General features: G+C 36.5%; 1 pseudogene; it reads right to left on the bottom strand.

Annotated features, from left to right (window-relative positions):
- Nucleotides 1–1,242: 1,242 nt before the first annotated feature.
- LOC125419357 (ATP synthase subunit beta, chloroplastic-like) lies at nucleotides 1,243–22,241 on the bottom strand (annotated as a pseudogene).
- Between the last annotated feature and the right edge of the window lie 1,341 nt (nucleotides 22,242–23,582).

Genomic DNA, 23,582 nt, shown 5'->3' on the forward strand with positions numbered 1-23,582 from the left:
TTGAACTTTTGTATTTGAAAAGTGTTTTTGGGGGGATCTCTGAAGTAGATGGTGGTTGATAGAGTAATCCTTGATTATAATTTCCCGTATGAGTACTGCGTCCAACACGAAACTTGTGGTTGTAGTAAAAATCCGATTCACCTATTGAGATCTAATTCAATCTTCATAGATTTCTCGAGATATTTTCTTCCGAAGTTTTGTTATAGCATCTATAACGGCCTATGGTTTAGGTGGACAACTGGGCAAATAGACATCTATGAGAATTAGCTTATCGACCCCCCGACCAGTACTTTAAGAATCAGTACTGAACATCCCCCTTGTTATTGTACATGCTCCCATAGTAATAACATATTTCGGTTCAGACATTTGTTCATATAATCTCACTAAGGAAGGGGCCATTTTCATTGTTACTATACCCATTATTAAAATTAGGTTAGCCTGTCTAGGACTAGATCTTGGCACTAGCCCATAACAATCAAAGTTGAATCGCGATCCTATTAATGAAGCAAATTCAATAAAGCAACAACTGGTACCATGGAGAAGCGGCCATAAACTGGAGAGTCTTGACCAATTTGAAAGATCACCTGATGTAGTTGAAATAACTAAATTTTGGATTGTTCAATTAAGGAAGGGAAAAACTCAATAATGGAATTCATAACTGTTTCAAATACATTTTTTTATTTATTGTCTGATGAATATTCAAGAGTTAAGACCATTCCAAAGCTCCTTTTTACCATGCATAAATTGAACCAACAATTAGGATAAACGTGAAAATTAAAGCTTCTATAAATATGGATGCCCCCAATACATCAAAACTCATTGCCCATGGATAAAGAAAAACCGTTTCAACATCCAAAACAACAAAAACGAAAGCAAACCTATAATAACAGAGTCGAAATTGTAACCAAGCATCCTCCATTGGTTTTAATCCTGATTCATAACTCAAAAGTTTTTCGGGTCCTTTGCTGGGGCCTAAAACTCTGGAAATCAAAAATGCCAAAATAGGAATAACACTTGATATTATTATAAATGCCCATAAAATACCATATTCGTAAAGCAAAAACATAAATGTACTCCTATTGATAATGTGGAAAATATACCGGATTAATTGATTTGAATTGGAATTAATTGTCAAGTCATCTATAATTGCTTAGTGCTGTGGTATATGTCTCGTTTCAAGATTATCCATAGCCATTATAAACTATAATTCTAATTCCATTTTATTTCTATTGCCTATAACATTTATTTAAATCCTCTAATTGTTTCTGCTAAACCAACATATTTCCCTTGTGAATCGGTAAATACTTCTGCTACGACGAAGGGTTGTGATAGGAAACGCTTAATTTTTCATGCTCTTACTATGGTTAAGCGATCTTCTTTGGATAATTCATCCAACCCAAGGATAGCTATTGATACGAACCTAGGACGACCTACTCCTAAACCCGTATTATATTAGCACAGATCTTAATTAAGTTCAAGTTCTAATGGAATTGACCTAAACCCCTAAGCAACCTGTGGTTAGAAACCTTGGTATAATATAGATGCCATAATAGGGGATGGAAAACCTATTGATAAGTCAAGCTAAAACAACCAATTCTCTAATGGTGTTTTAGGTGTTCTCAAAGAACAAAGAGATAGTTAATCTCACAAGTATTTTCTTAATCAAATCAAAGTTTTTTTCTTATTAACAACTAAGCCTTTAAATAGGCTACAAAGCCACAAAATGAAACGCTAGAACATAAAGAAAACCAGCCACCACACATAAAGAAACCTAGTTGGCCGAAACTCTACTTCCTTTCCTAATCTAAGTTTGATTAATTAATTCCTTTATATTAAATTAGGAATTAATTAATTTACAATGGAAAGAATAAAATAAAAACCTTCCTAAAGTTATTTGTCCAGAAAATAAATAAATAAAAGCCAAAAAGTAATGGTAGTTTCCTAAAACAAAAAGTAAAAACAAATTAGGAAACTAAAAATGCTAGCCTTTTGATCGAGTTGACTTTGATCCATCTTTCACCTCTTTGAGCTCTAAATCATCTTCTAGATGCTTTATAGGATGCTAAATAAGCTGAATATGAAGTCCCACACGTTGCCCATGCTTGGAAAAATAAGAAAAGGCTAATACAGTAAAATACAGTAAAGCCAGCAAGCAATACAGTAAATTCGGCCAAATTGTTGATGCTGTCCGTACAAGCCATTTTTGATTGCATTTGAGGCTGATTTAACTTGATTCCATGACCTATTAGGCATATGTATTGAACCCATAAATCATTGGAACCATTTCATGCTTCCCGGACTCCAAAAATGTACCAAAACCGTCACCCGGGTCCGTACCAGTCTCCAGCGCTTGTATCAGCAAAACAGGTGTTGGTTCCTTGGTCATGATCATTCCTTCTTGATTATGATTTATCCTTTTAATAAGCACAGCAAGGTTATCCTTGAACTTCTTGGCTTGTGCTCTAGTGATTGGTCCCGCCTTCATCCGTAACAGATTAGCACCCCAGCAGGTTATCGGTTGAGCGGGCTCGGGTGGAATCACATCATTCCCCTCCTCTTGAAAAGGATTTGTCCTCAAATCAAGATCATCACCTGCAGCAAAAGGAGTTAAGTCAGCAATAATAAATGCAGCACTAACACTATACTCACCTATTAAATTAAGTTTGTAGGTATTCTCGTGAATCCGCTTCAAAACTTGAAAAAGTCCATCCATAGGCGGCATGAGCTTTGACTTTCTTTGTTTAGAAAACCTTTCCTTTCGTAAGTGCAACTAAACCAATTCTCCTGGGTCAAACACTATTACAACAAAATCTAGAAATACATGCTCATTATGGTAAAAATTACACTTTTTAAAGTTAGCAAACAATATTTCCCAAATTTTCAAATTGCCACTAAGTAAATCTCTCAACAATGCAGATAAAGTTCTATGCAATAAAGACATCTTTAAATAAATATCTTTAAAATTCATGGTCAGCAATGATTTCTTATTCATAATTACTTTATTAACATCACCAAAGCTAAGATAAAAATTTATATTTTTCCTTTCTTTTTCTTTCACACTCACTGATTCAATGGGTTTTACATCACTCTCGGTTTTTGCACCAAATTTTTCACTCTTGGTTTTATTAAAATATTTCCACACAACCTGAGTATTAGAAGACTTACCTTGGATAGCAAGCTTACCTTTTCCCTCTTGATTGAATGGTAATCCACTTGGAATTTCATTTGGGAAGATATCTCCAAATTCCTTCAAAAGAGAAATCATTGAACTTGGCAATTCCAGTTCTTCAAAGTTAGTTTGATCATTAAAATAAGTTTCTTTATAAATCATGACCAACAAAGGTTTCTTACACTCAATAACCTTATTAATATCCCCTAAACTCAAATAAAAGTTGCTACTTGACCTTTCTTTTCTTTCTTTTTCTTTTTCTTTCTCGGATTGGCGCAAACCTTCGGATTTCCCTTCCTTCTCCAAGCTCTCGGGTTTGCCACTTTCTTTCCCCTCTCTTTCGGTTTTTCCTTGATATTTCCATTCAATATGAGTCTTAGAAACCTTACCTTGATCAGCAACCTCATTCTTACCTTCTTGAAAGGATTGTGAAGCTGATACGAACCTAGGACGACCTGCTCCTAAAGCCATATTATATTAGCCCGGATCTTAATTAAGTTCAAGTTCTAATGGAATGGACCTCAACCCCTAACCAACCTGTGGTTAGAAACCTTGGTCTAATGTAGACGCCACAATAGGGGATGGAAACCTATTGATAAGTGAAGCTAAAACAACCAATTCTCTAATGGTTTTTTAGGTGTTCTCAAAGAACAAAGAGATAATTAATCTCACAAGTATTTTCATAATCAAGTCAAAGTTGTATTCTCATTGAAAAATAAGCCTTTATATAGGCTACAAATCCACTAAATAAAACCCTAAAAATAAAGAAAAACCAGCCACCACAAATAAAGAAACCTAGTTGGCTGAAACTATACTTCCTTTCCTAATCTAAGTTTGATTAATTAATTCCTTTATATTAAATTAGGAATTAATTAATTTACAATGGAAAGAATAAAATAAAAGTCAAAAAGTAATGGTAGTTTGCTAAAACAAAAGGTAAAAACAAATTAGGAAACTAAAAATGCTAGCCTTTTTTATCAAGTTGACTTTGATCAATCTTTGACCTCTTTGAGCTTCAAATCAGCTTCTAGATTCTTTTTAGGATGCCAAATAAGATGAATATGAAGTCCCACACGTTGCTCATGCTTGGAAAAATAAGAAAAGGCTAATACAGTAAAATACAATAAAGCCAGCAAGCAATACAGCAAATTCGGCCAAATTGTTGATGATGTCCGTACAAGCCCTTTTTGATTGCATTTGAGGCTGCTTTAACTTGATTCCATGACCTCTTAGGCATATGTATTGTACCCATAAAGCATTGGAACCATTTCATGCTTCCCGGACTCCAAAAATGTACCAAAACCGTCACCTGGGTCCGTATCGACTTCCACCATTTGGATGCTTCGAATAGGCTTTGTATCTTCAAGTATGGACAAGCTCTGTTGAGATTGATTACCCTCTATATAAATACTCCCAGTTTGCCCTTAAATCTCTTAATTTGAGCTCTTGTGATTGGCCTAGTCTTCATCCGTGTCGAGTCAGCACCCCAGCGGGTTATCGGTGGAGTGGGCTCGGGCGTAATCACATCATTCCCCTCCTCTTGAAAAGGATTTGTCCTCAAATCAAGATCATCACCTGCAGCAAAAGGAGTTAAATCAGCAACATTCAATGCAGCACTCATGTTATACTCACCCGGTAAATCAAGCTTGTAGGCATTCCTGTTATTCGGCTCCAAAACTTGAAAAAGTCCATCCATAGGCGGCATGAGCTTTGACTTTCTTTGTTTAGGAAACCTTTCCTTTCGTAATTGCAACCAAACCAATTCTCCTGGATCAAACACTATTACAACAAAATCTATAAATACATGCTCATTATGGTAAAAATTACACTTTTTAAAGTTAGCAAACAATATTTCCCAAATTTTCAAATTGCCACTAAGTAAAGCTCTCAACAATGCAGATAAAGTTCTATGCAATAAAGACATCTTTAAATAAGTATCTTTAAAATTCATGGTCAGCAATGATTTCTTATTCATAATTACTTTATTAACATCACCAAAGCTAATATATAAATTTATATTCTTCCTTTCTTGTCTTCCTTTTCCTTTATCACTCAATGCCATCTCACCTTCCTCACTCTTGGCTTTTGCACCAAATTTTTCACTCTTGGTTTTATTAAAATCTTTCCACACAACCTGAGTATTAGAAGACTTACCTTGGATAGCAAGCTTACCTTTTCCCTCTTGATTGAATGGTAGTCCACTTGGAATTTCATTTGGGAAGACATCTCCAAATTCCTTCAAAAGAGAAATCATTGAACTTGGCAATTCAAGTTCTTCAAAGTTAGTTTGATCATTAAAATAATTTTCTTTATAAATCATGACCAGCAAAGGTTTCTTACACTCAATAACCTTATTAATATCCCCTAAACTCAAATAAAAGTTGCTACTTGATCTTCCTTTTCTTTCTTTTTCTTTTTCCCCCTTGGATTGGTGCAAACCTTTGGATTTCCCTTCCTTCTCCAAGCTCTCGGGTTTGCCACTCTCTTTCCCCTCTCTTTTGATTTTTCCTTGATCTTTCCACTCAATATGAGTCTTAGAAACCTTACCTTGATCAACAACCTCATTCTTATCTTCTTGAAAGGATGGTGAAGCCGTTGGTGCCATACTTGGTTTTTCCTTAAGCTTTTCGGCTTCTTTCCTTTGTTGCATTTGTAATTGGTCTTTGTAAACCTGTGCAGGAGATAATGGTTCTAGCTTGACCTTCTTCCCTTTAAACCTGAAAACAATACTATTTTCTCGACCAAAATGAGTAGCATCTTTATCAAATTGCCATGGCCTACCTAATAGTATATGTCCAGCAATCATGGGTACAATATCACATAAAACTACATCCTCATATCTACGTATATTAAATTTTACTTTGGCTTGTTTATTCACTTTTATTTCACCACCATCATTAAGCCATTGTAATCTATAAGGTTCTGGATGTTTAATAGTTATTAAGCCTAATTTATCAACTACAATGTTACTAATTATATTTGTACAACTTCCACTATCAATAATCATACTACAAATCTTTCCTTGAATTTCACATCGGGTGTGGAAGGTGTTCTTTCTTTGAATTTCATCCTCGTCTTTGTATGCAGCAAGTACTCTCCTAGAAAGCAAGTTTAATTCAGCATTGGATGCTTGCAAGGTTTCGGGTTCACCCTCCAAGTCCTCCTCCTCTTGCTTGGCTTCATCCTCACTTTCTTCACTTTCCGATTCTAGCTCGTCATTGCCCTTTAACACCATGATTCTTCTATTCGGGCATTGGCTATCAATGTGTCCTCCTCCCTGGCACTTAAAACACACAACATCATGAGTTGTAGAAGGTTTAGGATCTAATTTTACCTCATTCTTTGGTGCTTGGACAGATTTGGTTCTAGTTTCCTTCCTTGGCCAGTTTGAACTTTCTTCTTTGACTTTCGGCTTTAGCTTGCTTTCATAGATGGGATTGTTGCTCCAGCCATTTGAATTGGACCTTCCATTGTTGGAAACACCTCCAAACCATGATCTTACACCCCTCGTCTTGAATTGGTGCTCAAGCTTAATGGCAACATGCAACATCTCCTCCAACTCCAAGTATTGTTGCAAATCTAGTTGGTTGGCTATCTCACGATTCAAACCACCAAGAAATCTTGCCATGGTTGCTTCTCTATCCTCATTCATGTTTAACCTCATCATGAGCATCTCCATCTCTTTGTAACAATCCTCCACGGACCTAGTTCCTTGAGATAAAGATTGAAGTCTTTGATGCAGCAACCTATGATAGTGTGATGGTACGAATCGCTTCCTCATGGCTCCTTTCATTTGTCGCCATGTAGTAATCAAGTCATCACCAACTCTCCTTCGGGTGTTTTGCTCATTGGTGCACCATTGGAGTGCATAATGTCCAAACTCCATTGCTGCCAATTTCACCTTCTTAGCCTCCGAATAATTATGGCGGTCAAATATCATCTCCATCTTTTCTTCCCACTCCAAATATGCTTCGGGGTCACTTTTTCCCATGAATGGTGGGATGTTGATCTTGATATTGCTAAGATTGTCATCTTTTTCTTCCCTCCTATATCTTCCATGGCCAGCTCTATTTTGGACAGCAAAAGTTTCGTCCATACCTTCCACAAAGTCTCCATCGAATGGCTCCTCATCAAATTCCCCTCTCGGTCTCTCGCGACCTCCTCGTCCTCGGCCTCGCCCTCCATGGAATTCTTGCCTATTTCTTGTATTCGGGATTCCTTGCGAGGCTTCTAGTCTTCCCACACTTTGATTCACATGCTCAACTTGAGCACTAACCCGCTGTATTGATTCCAAAATAGCTCTCATGTCCACTTGGTCTCCACTCCAGGTAGCTCGGGCATCGCCATGGAATGCTACGGACTCCTCCTCATTGATCCTCAAAGGTGGATCTCCTCTCCTCATTCTTGATTCTGTCATGTTAGTATAATAATGCAATAAAAATAAAATAGGACCTTACAATTTCACTCCCTTATGTGTTTCACTCAAATGAGGACTCGTCACTCGTGTTTGCACACTAGTTTCGGCTTTTACCCTCTTTTAAGCTCACACACTCTTGTCTTTTTCCACTCAATGAATTATCTCAAAGTTCTAATTAAAACACCCAAAAAACAGCAATTAGATCACTAGTATGTTTTAATTAAACTTATCAACAAAACAGTAGCAAAAAATAGGCAATACCGAAAGAGTCCAACAAATCCTAATTTTTTCGGCTTTCTAGACAAGAAAACAGAAAATAATGGAAAAACGTTGGAATTTTTGAAAACTGCACCAGATGGTAGGAGATTATGAGTTCAAGAATAAAATTCCAGGAAAAGAAATTCAAATACGAACAAGAATCAAATTGAACAAAAATATAGAATAGTTGTTGGTTGTTGTTCTTTATAATTCAAGTTTTGTATCAAATCCTTTAACTGATTTTAATCCAAATAATTTAAGCACCCAAAATCCAAATATCCAGCAGCAAAAATAATTTCCCATCAATTCAAATATTGAATAAATAAACAAAAACCCAGCAGCTCCAACAAATTCCCAGCAAACAAATCAAACTCCAACAAGCCGAAAAATATTTTTTTTCCTTTTTTTTTTTTTTTATCCGGCTTTGCCTCTACTTTTTTTTTTTTTTTTTCACTCACAGGACATAAACAACTGCCGTAGCAAGAGTAAGTACCAAAATTGCAATTCCAAATCCAAAACAAACACCAAACCCGTGACCTCCAAATAAACAAAATGTGCAGTTTTTTTTTTTTTTTTTAATTGTTGCTGCAAACTTCTTTTTTTTTTTTTTTTTTTTCCTTGTTTTCTTTTTTTTTTGAATATATGAATGCAAATATTTAAGACTAAAACAGCAAAAGAAAATCAACAAAAGCCAAATTAACAAGAACAATGATAAAAGACAACCAACAAACTAGGAAACAAAAATACGATAAAACTAGGAAATCCTAAATCAACTAGGAATGAATTTTTTTTTTTTTTTTAAGATGCTGAACGTGTATAGGATGGATGCAACCTTAACCTAATGCAAAAATTGCAGAATAACACAAAAAAAACAAATAAAGCAAATAAAGATAGATCAAACCTGAACAGAACTTAGCTCTGATACCAAATGATACGAACCTAGGACGACCTGCTCCTAAACCCGTATTATATTAGCCCGGATCTTAATTAAGTTCAAGTTCTAATGGAATGGACCTCAACCCCTAACCAACCTGTGGTTAGAAACCTTGGTACAATGTAGACGCCACAATAGGGGATGGAAAACCTATTGATAAGTGAAGCTAAAACAACCAATTCTCTAATGGTGTTTTAGGTGTTCTCAAAGAACAAAGAGATAATTAATCTCACAAGTATTTTCTTAATCAAATCAAAGTTGTATTCTCATTGAAAAATAAGCCTTTAAATAGGCTACAAAGCCACGAAATAAAATCCTAAAAATAAAGAAAAACCAGCCACCACAAATAAAGAAACCTAGTTGGCTGAAACTATACTTCCTTTCCTAATCTAAGTTTGATTAATTAATTCCTTTATATTAAATTAGGAATTAATTAATTTACAATGGAAAGAATAAAATAAAAACCTTCCTAAAGTTATTTTTCCAGAAAATAAATAAATAAAAGCCAAAAAGTAATGGTAGTTTCCTAAAACAAAAAGTAAAAACAAATTAGGAAACTAAAAATGCTAGCCTTTTGATCGAGTTGACTTTGATCAATCTTTGACCTCTTTGAGCTTCAAATCATCTTCTAGATTCTTTTTAGGATGCCAAATAAGCTTAATATGAAGTCCCACACGTTGCCCATGCTTGGAAAAATAAGAAAAGGCTAATACAGTAAAATACAGGAAAGCCAGCAAGCAATACAGCAAATTCGGCCAAATTGTTGATGCTGTCCGTACAAGCCATTTTTGATTGCATTTGAGGCTGATTTAACTTGATTCCATGACCTATTAGGCATATGTATTGAACCCATAAAGCATTGGAACCATTTCATGCTTCCCGGACTCCAAAAATGTACCAAAACCGTCACCCGGGTCCGTACCAGTCTCCAGCGCTTGTATCAGCAAAACAGGTGTTGGTTCCTTGGTCATGATCATTCCTTCTTGATTATGATTTATCCTTTTAATAAGCACAGCAAGGTTATCCTTGAACTTCTTGGCTTGTGCTCTAGTGATTGGTCCCGCCTTCATCCGTAATGGATTAGCACCCCAGCGGGTTATCGGTTGAGCGGGCTCGGGTGGAATCACATCATTCCCCTCCTCTTGAAAAGGATTTGTCCTCAAATCAAGATCATCACCTGCAGCAAAAGGAGTTAAGTCAGCAATAATAAATGCAGCACTAACACTATACTCACCTATTAAATTAAGTTTGTAGGTATTCTCGTGAATCCGCTTCAAAACTTGAAAAAGTCCATCCATAGGCGGCATGAGCTTTGACTTTCTTTGTTTAGAAAACCTTTCCTTTCCTAAGTGCAACCAAACCAAATCTCCTGGGTCAAACACTATTACAACAAAATCTAGAAATACATTCTCATTATGGTAAAAATTACACTTTTTAAAGTTAGCAAACAATATTTCCCAAATTTTCAATTTGCCACTAAGTAAATCTCTCAACAATGCAGATAAAGTTCTATGCAATAAAGACATCTTTAAATAAATATCTTTAAAATTCATCGTCTGCAATGATTTCTTATTCATAATTACTTTATTAACATCACCAAAGCTAAGATAAAAATTTATATTTTTCCTTTCTTTTTCTTTCACACTCACTGATTCAATGGGTTTTACATCACTCTCGGTTTTTGCACCAAATTTCTCCCTTTCGGGTTTAATATAATTTTTCCACATACCATGAGTATTAGAAGACTTACCTTGGACAGCAAGCTCACCTTTTCCCTCTTTATTGGATGGTAGTCCACTTGGAATTCATTTGGGAAGATATCTCCAAATTCCTTCAAAAGAGAAATCATTGAACTTGGCAATTCAAGTTCTTCAAAGTTAGTTTGATCATTAAAATAAGTTTCTTTATAAATCATGACCAACAAAGGTTTTTTACACTCAATAACCTTATTAATATCCCCTAAACTCAAATAAAAGTTGCTACTTGACCTTTCTTTTCTTTCTTTTTCTTTTTCTCTCTCGGATTGGCGCAAACCTTCGGATTTCCCTTCCTTCTCCAAGCTCTCGGGTTTGCCACTTTCTTTCCCCTCTCTTTCGGTTTTTCCTTGATCTTTCCACTCAATATGAGTCTTAGAAACCTTACCTTGATCAGCAACCTCATTCTTACCTTATTGAAAGGATTGTGAAGCTGCTACGAACCTAGGACGACCTGCTCTTAAACCCATATTATATTAGCCCGGATCTTAATTAAGTTCAAGTTCTAATGGAATGGACCTCAACCCCTAACCAACCTGTGGTTAGAAACCTTGGTCTAATGTAGACGCCACAATAGGGGATGGAAAACCTATTGATAAGTGAAGCTAAAACAACCAATTCTCTAATGGTGTTTTAGGTGTTCTCAAATAACAAAGAGATAATTAATCTCACAAGTATTTTCATAATCAAATCAAAGTTGTGTTCTCATTGAAAAATAAGCCTTTAAATAGGCTACAAATCTACGAAATAAAACCCTAAAAATAAAGAAAAACCAGCCACCACAAATAAAGAAACCTAGTTGGCTGAAACTATACTTCCTTTCCTAATCTAAGTTTGATTAATTAATTCCTTTATATTAAATTAGAAATTAATTAATTTACAATGGAAAGAATAAAATAAAAACATTCCTAAAGTTATTTTTCCAGAAAATAAATAAATAAAAGCCAAAAAGTAATGGTAGTTTCCTAAAACAAAAAGTAAAAACAAATTAGGAAACTAAAAATGCTAGCCTTTTTTATCAAGTTGACTTTGATCAATCTTTGACCTCTTTGAGCTTCAAATCAGCTTCTAGATTCTTTTTAGGATGCCAAATAAGATGAATATGAAGTCCCACACGTTGCTCATGCTTGGAAAAATAAGAAAAGGCTAATATAGTAAAATACAGTAAAGCCAGCAAGCAATACAGCAAATTCGGCCAAATTGTTGATGATGTCCGTACAAGCCCTTTTTGATTGCATTTGAGGCTGCTTTAACTTGATTCCATGACCTCTTAGGCATATTTATTGAACCCATAAAGCATTGGAACCATTTCATGCTTCCCGGACTCCAAAAATGTACCAAAACCGTCACCTGGGTCCGTATCGACTTCCACCATTTGGATGCTTCGAATAGGCTTTGTATCTTCAAGTATGGACAAGCTCTGTTGAGATTGATTACCTTCTATATAAATACTCCCAGTTTGCCCTTAAATCTCTTAATTTGAGCTCTTGTGATTGGCCTAGTCTTCATCCGTGTCGAGTCAACACCCCAGCGGGTTATCGGTGGAGTGGGCTCGGGCGTAATCACATCATTCCCCTCCTCTTGAAAAGGATTTGTCCTCAAATCAAGATCATCACCTGCAGCAAAAGGAGTTAAATCAGCAACATTAAATGCAGCACTCATGTTATACTCACCCGGTAAATCAAGCTTGTAGGCATTCCTGTTATTCGGCTCCAAAACTTGAAAAAGTCTATCCATAGGCGGCATGAGCTTTGACTGTCCTTGTTTAGGAAACCTTTCCTTTCGTAATTGCAACCAAACCAATTCTCCTGGATCAAACACTATTACAACAAAATCTATAAATACATGCTCATTATGGTAAAAATTACACTTTTTAAAGTTAGCAAACAGTATTTCCCAAATTTTCAAATTGCCACTAAGTAAAGCTCTCAACAATGCAGATAAAGTTCTATGCAATAAAGACATCTTTAAATAAGTATCTTAAAAATTCATGGTCAGCAATGATTTCTTATTCATAATTACTTTATTAACATCACCAAAGCTAAGATAAAAATTTATATTCTTCCTTTCTTGTCTTCCTTTTCCTTTATCACTCAATGCCATCTCACCTTCCTCACTCTTGGCTTTTGCACCAAATTTTTCACTCTTGGTTTTATTAAAATCTTTCCACACAACCTGAGTATTAGAAGACTTACCTTGGATAGCAAGCTTACCTTTTCCCTCTTGATTGAATGGTAGTCCACTTGGAATTTCATTTGGGAAGACATCTCCAAATTCCTTCAAAAGAGAAATCATTGAACTTGGCAATTCAAGTTCTTCAAAGTTAGTTTGATCATTAAAATAATTTTCTTTATAAATCATGACCAGCAAAGGTTTCTTACACTCAATAACCTTATTAATATCCCCTAAACTCAAATAAAAGTTGCTACTTGATCTTTCTTTTCTTTCTTTTTCTTTTTCCCCCTTGGATTGGTGCAAACCTTTGGATTTCCCTTCCTTCTCCAAGCTCTCGGGTTTGCCACTCTCTTTCCCCTCTCTTTTGATTTTTCCTTGATCTTTCCACTCAATATGAGTCTTAGAAACCTTACCTTGATCAACAACCTCATTCTTATCTTCTTGAAAGGATGGTGAAGCCGTTGGTGCCATACTTGGTTTTTCCTTAAGCTTTTCGGCTTCTTTCCTTTGTTGCATTTGTAATTGGTCTTTGTAAACCTGTGTAGGAGATAATGGTTCTAGCTTGACCTTCCTCCCTTTAAACCTGAAAACAATACTATTTTCTCGACCAAAATGAGTAGCATCTTTATCAAATTGCCATGGCCTACCTAATAGTATATGTCCAGCAATCATGGGTACAATATCACATAAAACTACATCCTCATATCTACGTATATTAAATTTTACTTTGGCTTGTTTATTCACTATTATTTCACCACCATCATTAAGCCATTGTAATCTATAAGGTTCTGGATGTTTAATAGTTATTAAGCCTAATTTATCAACTACAATGTTACTAATTATATTTGTACAACTTCCACTATCAATAATCATACTACAAATCTTTCCTTGAATTTCACATCGGGTGTGGAAGATGTTCTTTCTTTGAATTTCATCCTCGTCTTTGTATGCAGCAAGTACTCTCCTAGAAAGCAAGTTTAATTCAGCATTGGATGCTTGCAAGGTTTCGGGTTCACCCTCCAAGTCCTCCTCCTCTTGCTTGGCTTCATCCTCACTTTCTTCACTTTCCGATTCTAGCTCGTCATTGCCCTTTAACACCATGATTCTTCTATTCGGGCATTGGCTATCAATGTGTCCTCCTCCCTGGCACTTAAAACACACAACATCATGAGTTCTAGAAGGTTTAGGATCTAATTTTACCTCATTCTTTGGTGCTTGGACAGATTTGGTTCTAGTTTCCTTCCTTGGCCAGTTTGAACTTTCTTCTTTGACTTTCGGCTTTAGCTTGCTTTCATAGATGGGATTGTTGCTCCAGCCATTTGAATTGGACCTTCCATTATTGGAAACACCTCCAAACCATGATCTTACACCCCTCGTCTTGAATTGGTGCTCAAGCTTAATGGCAACATGCAACATCTCCTCCAACTCTAAGTATTGTTGCAAATCTAGTTGGTTGGCTATCTCACAATTCAAACCACCAAGAAATCTTGCCATGGTTGCTTCTCTATCCTCATTCATATTTAACCTCATCATGAGCATCTCCATCTCTTTGTAACAATCCTCCATGGACCTAGTTCCTTGAGATAAAGATTGAAGTCTTTGATGCAGCAACCTATGATAGTGTGATGGTACGAATCGCTTCCTCATGGCTCCTTTCATTTGTCGCCATGTAGTAATCAAGTCATCACCAACTCTCCTTCGGGTGTTTTGCTCATTGGTGCACCATTGGAGTGCATAATGTCCAAACTCCATTGCTGCCAATTTCACCTTCTTAGCCTCCGAATAATTATGGCGGTCAAATATCATCTCCATCTTTTCTTCCCACTCCAAATATGCTTCGGGGTCACTTTTTCCCATGAATGGTGGGATGTTGATCTTGATATTGCTAAGATTGTCATCTTTTTCTTCCCTCCTATATCTTCCATGGCCAGCTCTATTTTGGACAGCAAAAGTTTCGTCCATACCTTCCACAAAGTCTCCATCGAATGGCTCCTCATCAAATTCCTCTCTCGGTCTCTCGCGACCTCCTCGTCCTCGGTCTCGCCCTCCATGGAATTCTTGCCTATTTCTTGTATTCGGGATTCCTTGCGAGGCTTCTAGTCTTCCCACACTTTGATTCACATGCTCAACTTGAGCACTAACCCGCTGTATTGATTCCAAAATAGCTCTCATGTCCACCTGGTCTCCACTCCCGGTGGCTCGGGCATCGCCATGGAATGCTACGGACTCCTCCTCATTGATCCTCAAAGGTGGATCTCCTCTCCTCATTCTTGATTCTGTCATGTTAGTATAATAATGCAATAAAAATAAAATAGGACCTAAAAATGCTAGCCTTTTGATCAAGTTGTCTTTGATCAATCTTTCACCTCTTTGAGCTCCAAATCAGCTTCTAGATGCTTTCTAGGATGCCAAATAAGTTGAATATGAAGTCCCACACGTTGCCCATGCTTGGAAAAATAAGAAAAGGCTAATACAGTAAAATACAGGAAAGGCAGCAAGCAATACAGCAAATTCGGCCAAATTGTTGATGCTGTCCGTACAAGCCCTTTTTGATTGCATTTGAGGCTGATTTAACTTGATTCCATGACCTATTAGGCATATGTATTGAACCCATAAAGCATTGGAACCATTTCATGCTTCCCGGACTCCAAAAATGTACCAAAACCGTCACCCGGGTCCGTACCAGTCTCGAGCACTTGTATCAGCAAAACAAGTCTTGGTTCCCTGGTCATGATCATTCCTTCTTGATTATGATTTGTCCTTTTAATAAGCACATCAAGGTTATCCTTGAACTTCTTGGCTTGTGCTCCAGTGATTGGTCCCACCTTCATCCGTAACGGATTAGCACCCCAGCGGGTTATCGGTTGAGCGGGCTCGGGCGGAATCACATCATTCCCCTCCTCTTGAAAAGGATTTGTCCTCAAATCAAGATCATCACCTGCAGCAAAAGGAGTTAAATCAGCAATAATAAATGCAGCACTAACACTATACTCACCTATTAAATTAAGTTTGTAGGTATTCTCGTGAATCCGCTTCAAAACTTGAAAAAGTCCATCCATAGGCGGCATGAGCTTTGACTTTCTTTGTTTAGAAAACCTTTCCTTTCGTAAGTGCAACAAAACCAATTCTCCTGGGTCAAACACTATTACAACAAAATCTAGAAATACATGCTCATTATGGTAAAAATTACACTTTTTAAAGTTAGCAAACAAGATTTCCCAAATTTTCAAATTGCCACTAAGTAAATCTCTCAACAATGCAGATAAAGTTCTATGCAATAAAGACATCTTTAAATAAATATCTTTAAAATTCATGGTCAGCAATGATTTCTTATTCATAATTACTTTATTAACATCACCAAAGCTAAGATAAAAATTTATATTATTCCTTTCTTTTTCTTTCACACTCACTGATTCAATGGGTTTTACATCACTCTCGGTTTTTGCACCAAATTTCTCACTTTTGGGTTTAATATAATTTTTCCACACAACCTGAGTATTAGAAGACTTACCTTGGACAGCAACCTCACCTTTTCCCTCTTTATTGGATTGTAGTCCACTTGGAATTTCATTTGGGAAGATATCTCCAAATTCCTTCAAAAGAGAAATCATTGAACTTGGCAATTCAAGTTCTTCAAACTTAATTTGATCATTAAAATAATTTTCTTTATAAATCATGACCAACAAAGGTTTCTTACACTCAATAACCTTATTAATATCCCCAAAACTCAAATAAAACTTGCTACTTGACCTTTCTTTTCTTTCTTTTTCTTTTTCTCACTTGGATTGGCGCAAACCTTCGGATTTCCCTCTCTTCTCCAAGCTCTCGGGTTTTCCACTTTCTTTCCCCTCTCTTTCAGTTTTTCCTTGATCTTTCCACTCAATATGAGTCTTAGAAACCTTACCTTGATCAGCAACCTCATTCTTACCTTCTTGAAAGGATGGTGAAGCCATTGGTGCCATACTTGCTTTTTCATTGAGCTTTTCGGCTTCTCTCCTTTGTTGCATTTGTAATTGGTCTTTGTAAACCTCTTTAGGAGATAATGGTTCCAGCTTGACCTTCTTCCCTTTAAACCTGAAAACAATACTATTTTCTCGACCAAAATGAGTAGCATCTTTATCAAATTGCCATGGTCTACCTAATAGTATATGTCCAGCAATCATGGGTACAATATCACATAAAACTACATCCTCATATCTACTTATATTAAATTTTACTTTGGCTTGTTTATTCACTTTTATTTCACCACTATCATTAAGCCATTGTAATCTATAAGGTTCTGGATGTTTAATAGTTATTAAGGCTAAGTTATCAACTACAATGTTACTAATTACATTTGTACAAATTCCACTATCAGTAATCATACTACAAATCTTACCTTCAATTTCACATCTGGTGTGGAAGATGTTCTCTCTTTGAATTTCATCCTCATCTTTCTATTCAGCAAGTACTCTCCTAGAAAGCAAGTTTAATTCAGCATTGGATGCTTGCAAGGTTCCGGGTTCATCCTCCAAGTCCTCCTCCTCTTGCTTGGCTTCATCCTCACTTTCTTCACTTTCCGATTCTAGCTCGTCATTGCCCCTTAACACCATGATTCTTCTATTCGGGCATTGGCTAGCAATGTATCCTCCTCCTTCGCACTTAAAACACACAACATCATGAGTTCTACAAGGTTTAGGATCTAATTTTACCTCATTCTTTGGTGCTTGGACAGATTTGGTTCTAGTCTCCTTCCTTGGCTAGTTTGAACTTTCTTCTTTGACTTTCGGATTTAGCTTGCTTTCATAGATGGGATTGTTCCTCCAGCCACTTGAATTGGACCTTCCACTATTGGAAACACCTCCAAACCATGATCTTACACCCCTTCTCTTGAATTGATGCTCTAATTTAATAGCCACATGCAACATCTCCTCCAATTCTACATATTGTTATAATTCTAGTTGATTGGCTATTTCACGATTTAAACCACCAAGAAACCTTGCCGTGGTTGCTTCCATATCTTCATTCAAGTTCAATCTCATCATAAGCATCGCCATCTCCTTGTAATAAACCTCCACAGATCCATGTCCTTGAGATAAAGATTGAAGTCTTTGATGCAGCAACCTATGATAGTGTGATGGTACGAATCGCTTCTGCATGGCTCCTTTCATTTGTCGCCATGTAGTAATCAAGTCATCACCAACTCTCCTTCAGGTGTTTTGCTCATTGGTCCACCATTGGAATGCATAATGGCCAAACTCCATTACTGCCAATTTCACCTTCTTAGCCTCTGAATAATTATGGCGGTCAAATATCATCTCTATCTTTTCTTCCCACTCCAAATATTCTTCGGGGTCACTTTTTCCCATGAATGGTGGGATGTTGATCTTCATATTGCTAAGATTGTCATCTGTTTCTTCCCTCCTATATCTTCCATGGCCAGCTCTATCTTGGACAGAAAAAGTTTCATCCATACCTTCCTCAAAGTCTCCACTGAATGGCTCCTCATCAAATTTCTCTCTCGGTCTCTCGCGACCTCCTCGTCCTCCATGGAATTCTTGCCTATTTCTTGTGTTCGGAATTCCTTGGGAAACTTCTAGCCTTCCCATCCTTTGATTCACATGCTCAACTTGAGCACTAACCTGCTGTATTGACTCCAAAACAGCTCTCATGTCCACTTGGTCTCCATTCCCGGTAGCTCGGGCATCGCCATGGAATGCTACGGACTCCTCCTCATTGATCCTCAAGGGTGGATCTCCTCTCCTCATTCTTGATTCTGTCATGTTAGTATAATAATGCAATAGAAATAAAATAGGACCTTACAATTTCACTCCCATACGTGTTTCACTCAAATGAGAACTCGACACTCGTGTTTGCACACTTGTTTCGGCTTTTTACCCTCTTTTAAGCTCAACACTCTTGCCTTTTTCCACTCAATGAGTTATCTCAAAGTTCTAATTAAAACACCCACAAAACAGCAGTTAGATCACTAGTATGTTTTAATTAAACTTATCAGCAAAACAATAGCAAAAAGTAGGCAATACCGAAAGAATCCAACAAATCCTAATTTTTCGGCTTTCTAGACAAGAAAACAGAAAATAATGGAAAAACGTTGGAATTTTTGAAAACTGCACCAGATGGTAATAGATTATGAGTTCAAGAATAAAATTCTAGAAAAAGAAATTCAAATACAAACAAGAATCAAAGAGAACAAAAATATAGAAAACTGTTGGTTGTTGTTCTTGTAATTCAAGTTTTGTATCAATTCCTTTGACTAATTTTAATCCAAATAATTTAAGCACCCATAATGCAATTATCCAGCAGCAAAGATAGTTCCCCAGCAACTCAAATATTGAATAAATAATCAAAAAACCAGCAGCTCCAACAAATTTCCAGCTAATAGGTCAAACTCAAACAAACCGAAATATTATTATTATTATTATTATTTTATTCGGCTTTACCTCTTCCCCTTTTTTTTTTTTTTTTCTTTTTTCACTCACAGAACATAAACAACTGCAGTAGCAAGAATAATTACCAAATTTGCAATTCCAACTCCAGAAATTCACCAAACCCGTGATCTCCAAATAAACACAAATGTGCAGTTTTTTTTTTTTTTTTAAATGTTGCCGCAAACTCTTTTTTTTTTTTTTAATATATGAATGCAAATATTTGAGACTAAAACAGCAAAAAAAAAAAAAATCAACAAGAACAATGATGAAAAACAACAAACAAACTAGGAAACAAAAATACGATAAAACTAGGAATTCCTAATACAACTAGGAATTAATAAATTAATTTGTTTTTTTTTAAAGATGCAGAACGTGTATGGGATGGATGCGACCTTAACCTAATGCTAAATTTGCAGAATAATACAAAAACAAATAAAGCAAATAAAGATAGATCAAACCTGAACAAAATTTAGCTCTGATACAAACCTAGGACGATCTGCTCCTAAACCCGTATTATATTAGCCCGGATCTTAATTAAGTTCAAGTTCTAAAAGAATTGACCTCAACCCCTAACCAACCTGTGGTTAGAAACCTTGGTATAATGTAGACGCCACAATAGGGGATGGAAAACCTATTGATAAGTCAAGCTAAAACAACCAATTCCCTAATGGTGTTTTAGGTGTTCTCAATGAACAAAGGGATAGTTAATCTCACAAGTATTTTCTTAATCAAATTAAAGTTTTTTTCTTATTGACAACTGAGCCTTTAAATAGGCTACAAAGCCATGAAATAAAACCCCAGAACATAAAGAAAACCAGCCACCACACACAAAGAAACCTAGTTGGCCGAAACTCTACTTCCTTTCCTAATCTAAGTTTGATTAATTAATTCCTTTATATTAAATTAGGAATTAATTAATTTACAATGGAAAGAATAAAATAAAAACCTTCTTAAAGTTATTTGTCCTAAAAATAAATAAATAAAAGCCAAAAAGTAATGGTAGTTTCCTAAAACAAAAAGTAAAAACAAATTAGGAAACTAAAAATGCTAGCCTTTTGATCAAGTTGACTTTGATCAATCTTTGACCTCTTTGAGCTCTAAATCAGCTTCTAGATGCTTTGTAGGATGAAAAATAAGCTGAATATGAAGTCCCACACGTTGCCCATGCTTGGAAAAATAAGAAAAGGCTAATACAGTAAAATATAGTAAATCCAGCAAGCAATACAGCAAATTCGGCCAAATTGTTGATGCTATCCGTACAAGCCCTTTTTTATTGCATTTGAGGCTGCTTTAACTTGATTCCATGACCTCTTAGGCATATGTATTGAACCCATAAATCACTGGAACCATTTCATGCTTCCTGGACTCCAAAAATGTACCAAAACCGTCACCCGGGTCCGTACCAGTCTCCAGCGCTTGTATCAGCAAAACAGGTCTTGGTTCCTTGGTCGTGATCATTCCTTCTTTGTTATGATTTATCCTTTGAATAAGCACAGCAAGGTTATCCTTGAACTTCTTGGGTTGTGCTCTAGTGATTGGTCCCACCTTCATCCGTAATGGATTAGCACCCCAGCGGGTTATCGGTTGAGCTGGCTCGGGCGGAATCACATCAGCTATAATGTCCTGAAGTTCTTTGTAACGTTGTAAAGTTTGTTTAACTCTTTGTGCAGTTTCGTAATGTTATTCGCTAACGATCCGAGGTTGGAGCATAGTTGACGTTGAATCTGAAGGATCTACTGCTGGATAGATACCTTTGGTAGCCAATCCTCTTGGTTGTACAGTAGTAGCATCTAAATGTGCAAATGTTATGGCAAAAGCGGGATCGGTGAAATCATCCATGGGTACATAAACTACTTGAATAGAAGTTATGGACCCCTCTTTGGTAGAAGTAATTCGTTCTTGTAATAAACCCATTTCGGTACTAAGAGTGGGTTGATATCCCACAGCGAAGGGCATTATACCAAACAAGGCTGATACTTTGGATCCCACTTGGACAAAATGAAAGATATTGTCAATAAATAGAAGTACGTATTGTTCATTAACATTTCGAAAATATTCTGCCATAGTTAGGGCAGTTAAACCAACTCTCATACGCGGTCCTAGTGGTTCATTCATCTGATCGTAGACTAGAGCTACTTTTGGTTCTAAAATATTTTTTTCATTAATTACTCCAGATTCTTTCATTTCTATGTAAAGATCATTGCCTTCACGAGTACGTTCACCTCCTCCACCAAATATGGATACGCCCTTATGAGCTTAGGCAATGTTGTTGATCAATTCCATAATGAGTACTGTTTTGCCCAGTCCCACTCCCTCGAATAGTCCTATTTTTCCTTCGTGGCAATAAGGGGCTAAAAGATCTACTACTTGAATTCCTGTTTAAAAAATCGATAATTTTGTATCCAACTGTATAAAGGCAAGCATAGATCTATATGTAAGAGATGTTGTGTGTGTATCTACAGGACCTAAATTATCAATGGGCTCTCCAGGCACGTTGAAAATTCATCCTAGCATCGCTCCACCAACTAGAACACTTAGAGGAGCTCCGGTGTCAACCACTTCCATTCCTCTTGTTAGACTGTCTGTAGCACTCATAGCTATGACTCTAACTCAATTATTTCATAATAATTGCTGTACTTCACAAGTCACAAAAATTTTTTGACCAACAGTATCTTGGCCCTTATGATGTGATTCCGCCCGAACCCGCTCCACCGATAACCCGCTGGGGTGCTGACTCGACACGGATGAAGACTAGGCCAATTACAAGAGCTCAAATTAAGAGATTTAAAGACTACCTAGGAGTATGTATACAGGGGGTAATCAATCTCAACAGAGCTTGTCCATACATATGCCTAATAGGTCATGGAATCAAGTTAAAGCAGCCTCAAATGCAATAAAAAAGGGCTTGTACGGACAGCATCAACAATTTGGCCAAATTTGCTGTATTGCTTGCTGGCTTTACTGTATTTTACTGTATTAGCCTTTTCTCATACTTCCAAGCAAGGGCAACGTGAGGAACTTCACAATAAGCTTATTTGGCATTCCAAAAAGACTATTGAACCTGATTTGGAGTCCAATTGGATCAAAGAAGGGTCATTACCAACATAGTCGAAAATTACGATTTTTAGTTTCCTAATTTGTTTTTACTTTTTGTTTTAGGAAACTACCATTACTTGTTGGTTTTTATTTATTTATTTTCTGGACAAATAACTTTAGTAAGGTTTTTATTTTATTATTTCCCTTGTAAATTAATTAATTTCTAATTTAATATAAAGAAATTATTTAAAATCAATCATCATAAGCATCTCCATCTCCTTGTAATAATCCTCCACGGACTTACTTCCTTGAGATAAAGATTGAAGCCTTTGATGCAGCAACCTATGATAGTGTGATGGTACAAATTGCTTCCTCGTGGCTCCTTTCATTTGTCGCCATGTAGTGATCAAGTCATCACCAACTCTTCTTCGGGTATTTTTCTCATTTGTCCACCATTGGAGTGCATAATGACCAAACTCCATTGCTGCCAATTTCACCTTCTTGGCCTCCGAATAGTTGTGGCAATCAAAGATCATCTCCATTCTCTCCTCCCATTCCAAATATGCTTCTGGATCACTTTTACCCATGAATGGTGGGATGTTTACCTTGATGTTGCGAAGATCATCATCTTCATTCCTTGCTGGTCTCCCATGGATTAGCCTTTCATGAGGTTCAAAAATTTCATCAAACCCTTCATCCAAGTCATCTCCATAGTTACTTTCCCCGAATTCCTCTCTTGGTCGCCCTCGGCCTCCTCGACCTCGACCTCCATGAGCATCTAACCTTATATTGGGCACTCCTTGGGATGTTTCTAACCTGTCCATCTATGATTTAAATGGTCAAATCGGGCATTCATCTGCTGTAATTGCTCCAATATAGCCCTCATGTTTGTTTGCCCAACACTCCCCGTAGCTTGGAAATCACCTTTAAATCCTACGAACTCCTCTTCATTAATTCTCAAAGGTGGATCTCCTCTTCTCACCCTTGAATCTGCCATGTTAGTATGAATAATACAAAAATAAAATAAATTCTCACTAGATTCACTCCCTCACGTGTTTCACTCAATGCAAGAACTTGACACTCGTTTTTGCACACTAATTTCGGTTTTTAACCCTCTTTTGTGCTCACACTCTCTTGCCTTTTTCCTCTCAATGAATTATCTCAAAGTTCTAATTAAAACACCCATAAAACATAAATTAGATCACAAGTATGTTTTAATTAAACTTATCAACAAAACAGTAGCTAAAAGTAGGCAATACCGAAGAATTCAACAAAACCTAGTTTTCGGCTTTTCTAGGTAAAATAAAGCAAATTAATGAGAAAAATTTGGAATTTTTAAGAACTGGGCTAGATGGTAAGAGTTTAAGGATTCAAGAATAAAATTTCAGAAAAATAATTTCAAACTCAAACA

This window comes from Ziziphus jujuba, chromosome 6 (assembly GCF_031755915.1).
Source record: "Ziziphus jujuba cultivar Dongzao chromosome 6, ASM3175591v1".
Lineage (NCBI taxonomy): Eukaryota > Viridiplantae > Streptophyta > Magnoliopsida > Rosales > Rhamnaceae > Ziziphus > Ziziphus jujuba.